The 12631-nt window shown below is 51.3% G+C and overlaps 1 protein-coding gene across 3 annotated transcripts in view; it reads right to left on the bottom strand.

Moving 5' to 3' along the window:
- Tspan9 (tetraspanin 9) overlaps nucleotides 1-12631 on the bottom strand; it is a 182266-nt gene that overhangs the window by 121994 nt on the left and 47641 nt on the right. The window lies entirely within an intron of this gene.

Genomic DNA, 12631 nt, shown 5'->3' on the forward strand with positions numbered 1-12631 from the left:
AAACACCATTGTATCAGGCAACACAGTGGACGGATTAGCTAAAATTACTGGGTGGAAGTCCGAGGAACAACTGGGTATTTGTCTAGTGTCACAAGTATCGGCTCCTCCAAACACTTAGTAATTTCAAAAAAGAAATTACAGCTTTATAGTTCGGGCACCAGTTGACATGGCCTCCTCCTTGTGATCAAGGGTGACATCACCAGGAATAACACACACTGGCCTCATGGCCCCCGATACTGTACTCTGAGGAGGACAGTGTCACTGTTGTGGAATTGCGCCCAAGATGTATAATTCCAATCTCATTATGAGAAAATGAGATGCACACAAAGTGACAGTGACTGGAGTGCTGACTGGGCCTTTAAATCCTCCCAAGCTCGTGGAAACAAGGAAAACCTGAGGAACAGAGGCAGGCTGGGACCTAAAATGACCCAACAACGAAATGCAATGTGCAATCCCGGGAAAGAAAGAACATCTGTGTGAAAAGAAGTTCAGATCAGGTGTGAGTTTAGTTAGCAATATTGCACTGTTGACATCTTGGCTTTCAAAGTATTAGAAAGCCAGGCTTCTTAAACCACAGGCTGTGACTGAACTCCACATATATGAACATGGTGGAGGCTGAAAAAGGCTTCTAAATGCACAATGACCAAAAACTAATTCATAATGAAATCTGGAATGATGCTGAGGTGATTCTGGTGAAGCTCACTTGTGGGGCATCATGTGACTTCCCTGCAGCCTTGGTTATGGTGGTATTTTATTTGTACTGAAATGTGATTTTAATTGTATGTTAATAAATAAAGTTGCCCGGGGGTCAGAGCTATTAGAGCCATAGCAAAAGCTGGGCGTTGGTGGTGCACGCCTTTAATCCCAGCACTTGGTAGGCAGAGCTAGGTAGATCTCTGTGTGTTCAAGGATACAGCCAACAGACAGTGTCAAGGCAGTCACGTGGTTGGTTTTACAACCAATGAGAAGGCAGAACAGAAAGTCTATATAAAGACAAACAGACAGGAAGTAGGTCTCTTTCGGAGAGGTCTCTTGGCTGAATAGGCTAGCTGCAGCAGGCAGGTAAGGCTCTTAGCTCTGATCTCTTGGCTTTCTTCTTTGCATTGGTTCTGTGCTTCTTATTTAATAAGATGGTTGGTTACATCTACACTTGGTTCTGAACACAAGACATGCAATGTGACCTACTCACTCTGCCACAGCACACACCAGCAAAGAAGAGGGCCTGTAGCATCCCGGAAAAGATTGGAGACCACTGGATGCTATGAACTGCAGTGATCTCATGTACATACAACACTGGGTGCTCTTACAAAAACATAATGGTTTAATAAGGGAAAACAAAGGCTTCTTGTGTTTTCCCACCATCACGCCGTGGTACCTAAGTGTCAAATTAGCATATTGTGTTGTATTAAAATGTTTGGTTTTTAAAAATTACTCTTAGAGTTGCTGACTTGGATGTCATAAAAAACTGTGAAGTGAATTTTGGGTTGGGATTTCCAATCACTTCTCGAAGAGGCCTCAACAGACGTCTGCTGTTTCTGTGCTATATGTTGTGTGAAGCAGCAGTCTCAGCATTGACGATCATTAAATCAGAATATCGATCAACTCTGGAAAACACTGAAGATGCTCTGTGTCTTGCAGCATCAAATATTCCACCAAGATGTAATTCTTTCTGTAAAAACATACACACTCATCTACCTCGTTAGTATGCAAATTTGCTATTGTCATTAATAAATGATAAAATGTGTATATTGAAAAATCACCTTTAAATAAATTTCTTTATCATTCATTGTCAGTAAATGCTTGATTTATATGCTATAGGCCCAGGATCATGTAAAAATTTATCTGGTAAAGAGCAATTACCAGTAAACAAGGTTAAGAAGTCTTAATAGACAATGTTAACTACAACCAAAAAAAAAAGATGCAGCTGGGCAGTGGTGGTGCACACCCTTAATCCCAGCACTTGGAGGCAGAGGCAGGCAGATCTCTGTGAGTTCAAGGCCAGCCTGGTCTACAAAGAGAGTTCCAGGACAGCCAGAGCTGTTACACAGAGAAACCCTGCCCCCCACCAAAAAAAAAGCAAGATGCACAGAGTGTGTGCCACATGTATGCCATATACATGCAGCAGGTTGCAGAACGTATAGATGTAGACATGTGCATGCTACACGTATCTGCAGACATGCTACACAGAAGGCCTATGTGTACCTACATCTGGAGACATGCTACAAGAGCATGGGAACTTTGGAAGGGAGCATGGTTGGTGGGATGGGGTGGGGGTAGGAAGTGGGGAGAGGGAAAATGGTCTTTTTGCTGTTTCAGGCAGCTTGCTGAGCCACGGATCCGATTTTCACACAAGGATTACTAGATTACATTCTTCACCACAGGCAGCTGTCCCTGTCAAATAAATAATCATCACCTTACATTTATATATCACCTTTCATCCCACAGCCCTTTCCTACAGTGAGGACCAGCCTGGGAACAGCTTCATGCCCTCTCAGGAAAGGGAGGGGGAGAAAAGGGGGAGTAGCTCGCAGAGAGGGAAGCAGCCTGAACCCTACTGGGTTCCACTAAAGGAGGGCTGCAGCAGACTAGCAAGAGAGCCTGTGGTGTAGTGTGCTACGGTATCAAAGAACGGCCTGGGCAAGGGGAGTTCAGAGGCAGCCAGGGCTGGGCTCCCACAGGCAGGACTGCACCAACCCAGCAACAGGCTTGGGCAAGTGGGGCTGGAAAGACCTCACCTCTGTGACGTTGTCTCAATTAAAAGACATGCATGTCAGAGAGACTCCTGGGAGCTCCCCACAGGAAAGTCTAGAGCACCAAACACTGCTATTCACCGGCTAGCCAGGGGAGGAGGCGGCTAACAGTCCTGAATCCCAAGGAGAGAAGCCATGAGTTCTAGAGGCTGTCACGGGTCCCCTTCTGAACAGGGCGACCCCACTCAATATCAGCCTTAGGCAGCTGCCTACTCAAGGCAATGGCTTCCTCCAGTGAGGTGCTGCTCCCACAAAAGGGGAAGGAAAAAAGGCCCCAGGGCACAGTGGAGCCAGGCTGGAGCTGCAGATGAGGGACTTGATCCAGAGGGGGCTTCTGGACCACTAGGCTCCGTGCTGCATAAGCACTCAGACAGTAAGCCAAATCCCACAGGCCTGCCTCTGCTTAAAACACAGGGGCTGGCCAGCACCACCGTTATGAAAGCCAGGGTCAGTGAATGACATAAGTAACAGGAGAGGCCACAGGTGATGGGGTCACACCAGGCTTCCCCAGAGCCACAGGGGTCCCCGGAGTCCTGGGAAGATGAGTGAAACTAAGCAGAGCAGAAGAGGGGGCAGGAAGAAGGTTGTGGCACCAAGACAGCATCCCAAAAGCACAGAGGTGAGCAGAGCATCCATCACTGCCCATGCTGGGAGTGGAGGGAGCCAGATGGAAAAGCCATTGAAACTGTGCTAAGAGGAGGGGCTGGCTCTGCCACTGCGGGTACCCATGGCTCAGAGGGCTACAGAAGTCTGGGCTCTGAGAAGCTGGCTTTAAGTGGACAAGGATGGAGGTTTTGTTTATCTGATTGCTTGGTTTTAAACTTCTTTGTGAAAGGATATTTGAGAGCTGGCAGAACTTTCAGAAGCATGGGTCACCTTGGGTAGCACAAAACTCAGCCCATCCCTTTGGCCAGGACCCCCAAAGGCCCTGGGTACTTGTCTACTGAATTCTCTAGTGCAGACTCCCATGTGCCCCTTTGACCTCCACTGACCTATCACATCCTGTGTATCCCCATCACTTCCTACCGGTCTATCCCAGTTTTAACAACACCAGGTCTTTATGCCATACATTCCGCCTTTCCAAAACTTCTAAATGAACCCCTGGCATCTGTTTAACCTCCTGTCATAGGCTCCATGATTCCACTGCTCCACAACACTCGGCCATTCTTCCCTTTGTCCTTTGCCTGGGGCCCAGTATGTCCTTGTGCCCTCATGCATGGAATCCCCAAAACTTTATCCACTAGCTTGACATAAAGACTTGCTCTGGGTCTTCCTACACCTCACCCCAAAACCTCCATGGGTTCTCTCACCATAAACTTCAGAATACTCTTTTCATTTGTAGGCCAATTACAAGCCTTCCTCACTGAGACCCGACCTACCCACCCAAGTAGTCCAAACCTGACCCTGGGCCTTCACTGGGAACCTCCCCAATCTCCTCAATGTTCTATACCAGATCCAAAATCCCAGCATCATCTCCTCAGAAGCCCTGTCCACTTTCAGGGATGTTTTCTGTGATTTGGAATGGGAGGCGCAGCACTTTCTCAGTCCATCTAGGCAAGAGGCGAGCTTTTTTTCCCTGGGTTGACCCATATCCCGTAAGCCTATGATGACACACTTCTTAACCACTTGTGATTCTAGAGATTTTTACAACACCCTCACTGCCCTGTATCCTGTTCCACAAGACAAACCTTCACTTTCAACAGCATCCCCAGAGAGTGGTGCCTGACACCTAAAACCAAGGCTAATCCAGAGCTGCCCCAGAAAACACAGACCTGCAACTCCACAGCCATCACCCCTGCCAGGGCACTGCATGGTCACTTCCCGTCTCTGGACTCGCCTGGTCACTCAGCCTTAGTCTAGGAACCACATTTTGAGTAGCTCCAGCCTTAGTGACATCTCCCCCCAGGCAGGGCTGGTGGCTGTCTTGAGATGCCTGCCCTTCTGTGGCCGGCCCAAATAAACAGGCTTTCCCCGTCTAGGGAGAACCAAGAGCCATGGCCATGCAAAGGCAAATTCTGCAGCAGCAGCCCAGCCCAGCCAACCAGCTGGCACCTATAGGGACAGGGTGTGACGTAAGCCCCATAGTCACCCGCAAGAGCCAGAGATTCACAGGTGTGAGGGGAGAGAAAGCCCACCTGAGAGGTGCAGGAAGTCAAGATGATCCCTACAGCTAAACATTAGGTTAAGGGATAAACCAAGGAGGAGCAGGAGGGAGAAAAGGGTGGAAAGAAAGACACCGTCTCCAAGTCACCCCAAGCCAAGAACCAGGCTGCAAAGAGGAGAACAGCCCCTGCCACAGTAGAAGAACACCACACAGTAAGGCTGGCCTCTGGGGGGAATGCTCAAAAAAAGGATCCTAAGTCAGTCACTGCCCAGCTACCTGATATTAAAAAAAAAAAAAAAAAACTCCGTTCACCCAACACCTGGGCAAAGATTTCTCTCCTCAACCTCAGACATGTGGAGGGAGGGAAGTACGTGCTGAGCCTTCCCTAGACACTCCCTCACCCCTGCAAAAAGAAAAAGGACCATGAAGCTGAAATCTGAGAAGATGCCAGGGGCAGCGGGAGGCAATTTACAGCTGGGAAAACTGAGCCCTTGGCCAGATGTGGGTCCTGGGCAGGAGCGGGTAGGCTACACTCTGTGCCTAAGTACCTAGAGGGGCTCCCTCCTCAGGTCACCAGCTCCCAGGCCTGGATCTGAGCTGAGAGCAGGGTGAGAGTGGAGAGGATCAGGAGGCTGGGAAGGGACCAAGACCTACCCATCTGCGGGGCTGGTGACTCAAAGCCATCCACCAGGGCAGGGCATGGGGAGCAGGGTAAGAAGGGAGGCAAAGGGAGGGAGAAACAGAGGAGAGACCTGAGAAGAGGTGTGCTTGGCTACAGCAGAGGCAAAGAGGCTCCACCCACTCAGAGGTCCCTGACATGGCCAGCAGGAACCAGCCAGAGACCTGCTCACTCTTGGCCTGCTCATCTACTGCCTCCTGAGCACAGACTGAGCACAGAGGGGACCCACCTCCAAGGCCTCTTGCCACACTGGACCCCGAATCCTGTACAATCGCAATGTCAAGCACTACCCCTCACCACCAACACAAGACAGAGGAAGGACCGAGAGGCCCAGCGAGGACAAGGGCCATCCTGGAAGTCACACAGTCAATGAGCAGGATGGATACCTAGCTCTGAGCTCAGTGACCCATACTATCCTCCTCAGCAGCCCAGGCCAGCACAGCCCAGCTAAGGAAACAAAGCTGCCCACCTCATGAGAATCTAAGAGGCTGGGAAAGAAAGGAGGGAGGAAGTCAACCCTCCCCACCCCCAAAGAGATGCATACAGAAATCCCTCTGACAAGTGGTGGAATTATTTCCATTGGAAAAAAAAAATTAATGAAAAACCCTCCCTTACCAGACCCCAGGGGTATTTGGCTGTAAGCTGATGTAATAGGGAGAAGAGAAGCCAAGGGGAAGGAGCCCCCCTCCCCATCTCAGCATGCCTTCTGCCAGAAGCACAACAGGGAAACTGCAGCTGGAGTTGGGGGGACACAAGCCAAGCAGGATGTTGGAGCCTTGGAAGGAGGCCGAAAGCAGCCAAGCCGGCCGCCTGACTGGGAGGGAAGCAGCAGCCTTTGAAATGGCAGTACACGGAGGGTGCTCCCCTGAGCCCCACATGTAAGCAGGCCTGGGGTGGACACAGGCACCAATGCAAATCCTGCGGAAGACAGCAGAGGGAGTCTATGACAAAGGCAGCTACGGGCAGAGCAAAGGAGAAGGGGGGGACCCGGCATATCAGGAGGACTTCAGAACCTGACTGGGCTCTGGGTGCATACACTGGTGATCAGGAATAGAAGTGTAGGAGGCAGCTTCCTACTGACCCCTTCACACAGCTGGAGGACCTCTGATAAAGTGGGTGTGCCTACAGAAGGACCTAGAACCCCAGCGTGGGACCTCAAAAATACCCAGCATGGAGAGGGCATGCCACCATTGCCCCAAGGTTGACAGTGTCACATGGGAAGGCCACCTGGAAAGGGGTCCCAGCCAGAGCCATGGGCAGGCCTGGGGTAGCAATACTTGCTCAAGAGGCCAGTTTGAACCACAAAGGCACTCCACCACACACTACCCTCCCCTGCCAGACACCCTCACAGCACCACTGACCAATGGAAAGTTCTAGCAGCTGGGGCCACTTGGTAGCTCCATAGAGCAACTAGGGTCCCACTCCTGCTTCCAGTTTGGGGTACAGACAAGAAGGGTGCTTGGAGGTTGTTGGTGGGGGTAGCAACGGGTTGCATCCCCATTTCTGACATCCTAATGCAGATTTCTCTCTTCCACCCACCAACCCTGCCATGTGCAAACCTGATCCTTACAAGAGGAATAAAAAATGTCCAGCCTCAGAATCAATAGCCAGTTCAGCATTTTATCTTTGACATGTTGAACATGCCCTTGACCTCTCTGAACCTCCAGTACTCGACATGGGCCTCAAGAGGACAACCCAGCCCTTGAAACAGCTATAGGAAAAATACGGTGAGCCCCCGGAAGCCAGAAAAAAAACTGCAGACATGGGAACTGAGTACTTAAGGATGAACCTGGAATGCTGTGGGGCTTGGCACCCTGTGGGACCAGCCTGCAAAGATCTAAGGCCACATGTGGCCGTGACCAGCTGTGGGCAATGGGATGGAGTGCGGCACCCAGGAGCTGTTGGGAATAGGAAGAAAGAAAAAAAAAAATGATGAAAGCAGCAGGGCCCACCCATTCTGGACCCAAGGTGGGCTTCCAGGGAGCTTGCTACTGCTGTGTGTCACTGCTGCTGGGGACCATGTCCTTGGCCTTACACTGCTGCTCTTCCCAGGCTAGCCCCACCACCACACATGACCCTCTCCCACCATGACTAGCACCACCCACCATCCACACAGGCTGCCAAGCTGAGGTCTGTGGGAAGTAGTAGTGAGACTTCTTCAGAAACCCTGTTCTCTGCTTCTGGCCCCCACACAGCCCTGGAAACCCGGCTAGGATGCACTTGACAGCAGAAGCTCTCTTCAAAGGACTTGGCCACCTGTAGGGTGCTGAAAGGCCACCTCCAAACCTGGGACAATGCACCGAGACAGCCACTTCTCAAAACCAGGCTGCTGTGGCTTCATCCCACTCAGCCTTGCCTCACAATCACCCATGAACCCATGGCATATGGAATTTGAGTCCCGGACCACTCAAGTGGCAGGCCAGTGGGGCAGAGGCAGAAGCCAGAGGAGCTCCAGAGAAGAAAACAACCTGCTGGGAAACCAACAGGTTTGCTGCTACCATCTAGTGGCCAGCACGTGGAAGAGCAGGCAGCACACTGAGGCCACCAAGACGTCTCAGCGACCATATCCTCTGCCCCAACAAGCCTGGACCAGGGCTAGGTGACCACCTGGTGAAGTAGAACCCAGGCAAGAGTCGCAGTTACAAGATAAAAAGGCACGACACTGGCACAAACAGGGTCTGCTGGCTGTCCATCCGAGGCTCAGGAAAACAGGCAGGTAGCGCTGGAATGGTGATAGGGCCTGAAGCAAGGGCAAAGCAAGATGCCAGTCCTGACCATGGCTACTGCCCTGGGTGGCCTTCCCTCCTCCCCTCCTCTGGTGCCTCGCAGCTGTTCTTCCTGTCACTTGCCACAGCCAGGCGGCCCCCAGGCTGCCACACTTGTCTCCATGCTGCCCCTCCCTCCGCCTGTGCCAGCATGGCTGTCTCTTCCACACCCTACGTGGCCCCCCTCATTCTCCCGCCCTGGGCCCCCATCACAGGTTCACCCATCCATCTTTTCTACAATTCACCTTCACTAGTGGTCACCTTACTGTTGGGCAACTGGCCTCCTAGTCCAGCCTAGACCCAGGAGATCCACATGCTTCCCACTTCCCATCTTGGAAGCCTAAGAGCTCAAGAGAGCTAGCTGCCATTGTCCCAAGTCCCCCTCCCCCCTTTCTCATAGAAAGCCATCTATCTGCCAGCTTGCCTGTGGGCCTTGAGACCTGAGCAAACTTCCACTCTAACGCAGCTATCCTGAGAGAGACTGTAGGCCCTCAGGAACCTTAGGCAGCCTTGCCTGTCAGATCATCAGGACAGACAGTCTGACCTGGGCTCACGCTTTGGTTGACCCCTAAACGTCTGTGTCAAATGTCTGGCAGGTTCCTTCCTCTCCCAAACCTTAAAACGCCCCCATTTGCACAATGAAGGATCATTGCATGGATAATGATATTTTGAGGCCAAAATATCTACAAGATTTACTTCCACTAAGATGTCAATAACTGGGTAACTGGGAAGAAAGTCTCAATCTGTCCCCACTCAGCAGAAGCAGCACCGCTGAACATGTAAGTGAGGGTGAGGCTATTTTTAACACTGTGACTTGTTTAGCTGTTTTAGCCGCATCCTGGGGGATGGAGAGTCAAGGTTACTACTGGCTCACACAAGAGGAAAGCACTTGCCTGGAGCTTGAACCCCCAACAAGGTCAGGGCGGCCACCCTCATGTGACACCTCCTGGGAGCTACTCCAAAGATCACCTCTCACAACGGCAGGCAGTTCATGCCGTTGGTAGATGAGGAACTAAGATCCAGATCCAGGCTGGCTCTTTACCCACCTCCCCCAAACTACAGAGCCAGTGGGTGTCCTGCTAGGAACTGACCGGGTGGCTGGCCAGCTCCACTCTTCCAACATGGTAGACACTCAGCAGGTGGCCATCAGCACAGGCTCCTCTCCTCTCCAGCAACCTATTTTCATGCTATCCCCACCATGTACAAACTAACTCTACCCCCCCCCCCCCCCCCCCCGTCTCTCTCCGTCTCTCTCCCTCCCTCTCCCTCCCTCTCCCTCCCTCTCCCTCCCTGTCCGGGTCCATAAGTAGGAACTCTTTTGATACTCTCAAATGGGTTTTTTGGATGAGGGAGGAGATGAAAGATCTGGACCGATCCTCAATCCATACCAAGTTTTATGTGTGATTTCCCACAGAAGGGCACACAGTTGAGGGCTGTATGGGGAACGAGGGCTCTCACATTTTGCCCTGGCACTATACTATCTTTCACAGCAAGGAAGTTTTCATATAACAGCCAAGTCACTGTTTAAGTAAACTGAGTACTTGGTGTCTCTGTCTCAATGCGACCTGGTGGAAGTTGCCTGTTGGGGTAACTAGGTCTGGGGGGTGGGGTAAGGACAGACCTCAGAGGAGGAGATCATGGTGGGTGGAGTCTTTGTCATAAGCAGATGGTGAAGGGGCTTCTGGATAAACCCCCAGACCCCCCAAAATACTTCTTCCACCTGCTTATTCGTGCCTAGGATTCCTTCACTGGGGGGCAGCTTGGATTCTGTGGTCAGAAATAGGTCTGAAACCATAAACCTATCGGGTGGCAGTGACGTTCCGTATAGAATGATGGGGGAGAGAAGAACAAGGTGGCTGATATTCACACTCAGAGGAAACAAAGCTTCTGGCTCTGGGAAGTGAGGCTCTGCCTGGGCCTCTCAGGACAATCCTACAGAGGGACAAGGACATTCATGCTGGAGCCAGCAACAACCTGGTGGATCTAACCCTGCCCTAAAGATAAGGAGAAGGCACTCTGCCAATGTGCAGGGTCCTCACCACAACGTGCACAGGAGGAGCAGCCACCAAACAATGGATGGCAGGACACGGCCAAGAGCCTGCAGCCAGTGGGATGAAGAATGGGAATCTGAAGAGCAACCGAGGTGTCAGTTGAGGGCCCAGTTTAGCCAGAAGAGCCTGAACAGGACAAAGTAGCATTCCCAGCAGCCAAAAGTGGGCTACCCAACCCGGGCTGCCTGCCCAGGCCGGCTGGAGACCCGCCCAGGAACTGGGAGCCAGTTTGGAGAGGTGTGAGTGGACTGGGGGAGAGACGCAGAACTAGGTCAAGAGAAAGCAAGAATACTAAAACCACAGGAGACTGACTGCTCCGAGTCATTAATCACCAGGGAAACAGAACTGGCCACAGTAAAACACTGCTCGACACCGAGGACCACCTTAGAAAAAAACCAAGTAGCAAGTGCTGGCAAGGATGTGGAAAAACCGGGACCCTCCCACACTGCTGGTGAGAGCCAGGATGACACAGCCACTGTGGAAACAGTCTGGCTACCTCTTGCTGTGCAGAACACAGAGTTTCCATATGATCCAGCTATTCCCCTCCTTGGTACATCCCCCCACAAAATCAAAATCAGGTGCCCACACACTTACACGGGAATGTTCACAGCAGCTCTCCTTACACAAGACACAGGAGGAAACAACCCAGATGTCCATCCGCAGATGAATCTATCAACACAATGCTGTACGTACATACGATGGAATATTACTCAGCCATAAAGGAACAGAGCAAGCCTACGCTCTTCTCTGCACAGACCTAGAAGGTAGCTAAAGGAAGTAAGCCAGACACAAGGGACCACACACTGTATCGTGCTACTGACATGTGTCCAGAATGGGCAGAACCACCAGTGGGAAGCAGATCGGTGGCTGCCAGCAGTCTGGAGGAGGGAGGACTGGTGGACAGTAGCTAAGAAGTACAGGATGATGGAAAAGTTGAATGAGGTACTAGGACCTAATGAATGTGCTTAGGGACGGAACTGCACCCTTTAAAAGGGTCATAGTGGGGGCACAGAGTGGTGGCACAGGAGTGTATTTACAACTGGGAGGCAGAAGGTCATCTTTGGCTACCCAGCAAGTTGGATGCCAGCCTGGGCTATTAAAACCCTATCTTAAAAACTAAATGAACAACAACAAAAAATTCCTGAAATGGTTACACTGGTACAGTCTATATCATATGATTTTGCCACATTAAAAATTAACAAGCATCTAAAATCCCAGAGACTCTAGGCAGAGACCTCTGCTATCAAGTAGTGCCAGGCCTTGCCAGCGCAGCTCAGAGGATGAGACAGAGTTGCCCGCTCCCCCAGAGTCAGAGAAGCCAAACTCCCCAGCACAGCATCCAGCTTGTGTGGATTCATGCACATTTGCCACGCCCATGCACATGCTTTGCCAAAGCTTACCAAGCTCAGAGTGTTTCCTCCGGGAATATGCACAACAGCCCCAGGAGGGAGGTGCAACTAGAGTGTGCAGCTGCAGGTAACAAAGCTAAAGACTGCCCCTGACCTGTGCCCAGCTTCCAGGACACAGGAGCAGCCGAGACGCTGGTCTGCCTGCTAAACATCCCCCTCTCCTCTCTTTGCCATCACCAATGCCCAGCACTGGGAGCTGGGGCAGCACAGGCCTAACAAAGTCCTGCACTACAATCTGCATGTGATCCTTGGCTATTTAGTTGGTACTGGAGTGCCATTTCTTCCTCTGCAAACCATAAGTCACGTTATGGACCTTGAGGGTCCGTGGGGGTAATAAATGAAATAACGTATGTGGCCAGAAGCTCCGGGCACATGAAGAGGCTCCATTAGCTTCAGTTCCTTTCCTCCCCCACGTAGAGAACAATTACAAAGACTGAAAGGAGAACCTCAGCAGGTGTACGGCATGTGGGCAGAGCAAGTGGGAAGTAAGGTCGGGAGAAGGTGCCACACAGCAAGTACCAATATCCAAGAGGCTGTCTCAGTGACCTTGAAGGTCTGACCCTTGAAACTGGCATGGCAACTGTATCAGACCCTGTGCCAGGAGTGGGTCTAGTGAAGAACAGAGGGTGAAGTTCACGGGCACCGGGATGCTAACAGCATCAGGGTTACCAGGAGAGAGAAGGTGTAGGAAGCAAGGCTGGAAACGGCAGAAATAAAACTCACCAATAAAAATAGAAGGAGCTTGCATTTTTAGCGCATCCTCAGTGTGCCAGACGCTACACTAAGCACTTTACAGATTCCTTTGGTGCCTCTTCACATCTCCTCAGGGCAAGTCATTATTAACCCCATCCCACCAACAAGGGTATGGACACA

This window comes from Peromyscus eremicus, chromosome 3 (assembly GCF_949786415.1).
Source record: "Peromyscus eremicus chromosome 3, PerEre_H2_v1, whole genome shotgun sequence".
NCBI classification, from domain to species: domain Eukaryota; kingdom Metazoa; phylum Chordata; class Mammalia; order Rodentia; family Cricetidae; genus Peromyscus; species Peromyscus eremicus.